This window comes from Amphimedon queenslandica, unplaced genomic scaffold, assembly GCF_000090795.2.
Source record: "Amphimedon queenslandica unplaced genomic scaffold, v1.1 AMPQUscaffold_12783, whole genome shotgun sequence".
Classification (NCBI taxonomy): Eukaryota; Metazoa; Porifera; class Demospongiae; order Haplosclerida; family Niphatidae; genus Amphimedon; species Amphimedon queenslandica.
The window spans coordinates 7,165-8,612 of NW_003546981.1; positions in this window are offsets into that span (position 1 = coordinate 7,165).

Consider the following 1,448-nt stretch of genomic DNA (forward strand, 5'->3'; position numbering starts at 1 on the left):
TGGAAAGAAAGAAAAAGAGAAAATTCAATAATTGCCAAACTCATAATTTGCGTGTTCCAATCAAAATTCTTAAATTTGCTCAAAAATTTGATCAAAGTCCCTGTATGTGGTCTAACTCAGGCCAAATTTTGCTAAAATTAAAAAGGAGAGAATTCTCCAATTTTATATTTTTTTCCAGATACATATACATGTTTTTATGTTGTGTATCAAGTTTGAGCTGATTCCAATTAAATTTAGATTTTTTACAAATTTCCAAAGTTACTCAAAAATCGGACAAAAGTCCCTGTACTATTAGTAACGCGGCAGCGTTACTAAGTAGGATTCACCCCCAAACAAAATGGCTGCCACGACTTTTGCAGCCTTGCTATACCAGGAAAACGAGCTCCTGTGCTTACCAGACTTTTTAGAGGACCTCTACTTGACCAGAGGACTCCATTGGTACCAATAGCGCGGCTCTAGACCTTTTCTGGGAGAAAAATCAAAAATCTGCAAACCGGCCGTTTTGTTCAGCCACCTTTTTTCATCTTCATCATCAGGAAAGTCCTGTCAATCCAGTTGTCGGTCGATATATCGATCTTGCCTGGTGATGGAAGGCTAATTATTACACCATTCTACTCCCACAGGGTATGCGCAGGTCCTTGTCCCCTAGAATCATTCTTGAAGAAAGGAATAAGTGATACTGTGACTGTTGGATAGCACCAGCTTACTTCATGCCGCCATTTTGTTAATTAAATAAAGAAGCATGTGCTCCAAAATTTGGGCGTGGTCGCGCATGCTCAGATCTCAGAACTGGGAACAGCAAGTATTTTTACCTAGCTATGCTTGGAATCAAATTGCAATACTTAGTGGAGGTTTCCAGCTAAGACAAGGTATTAATCTTGCATATATCAAGTGTGTAATGAATTATTTTATTTCAAAAACACAAAACAATTAATTAATGTTTATAATACTAGTGATAATATGAACTTGACAACAGGAAGAACCCGCAGGAATAGCTACAGGATTGCTGGTAAGATAGAGCTTCTTGAACAAGGATTCACATCAAGACTATAGTATTCATTTCACTTGTCATCAGTATAGTAGCTATTCCTTCACCATATCTATTCAATTCAATCAGTGCTGTCCCTCATAAATGCTGTAAAATCATAACAATGACAACAATAATAAAAAACTTATTGTTTGTGTAAAATCAAAAAGTATCACAATTGTAACTGAAAAAATATTATAAATATTATAAAAAAATTAACACAAACAAGAACATAAAAAATTTTAAAAAACAAGATTGAGTAGGATTCCAAACGACCAACGAAAATACGAAATGAAAATCCTACTCTCGTGACGCAAATTCTACTTTACATTGCAAGGTGATCCGTAATTCTTACATAATAACATTAAAAGTACAATGTAGAGTAGAATTTGCGTCACAAGAGTAGGATTTTCATTTCGTA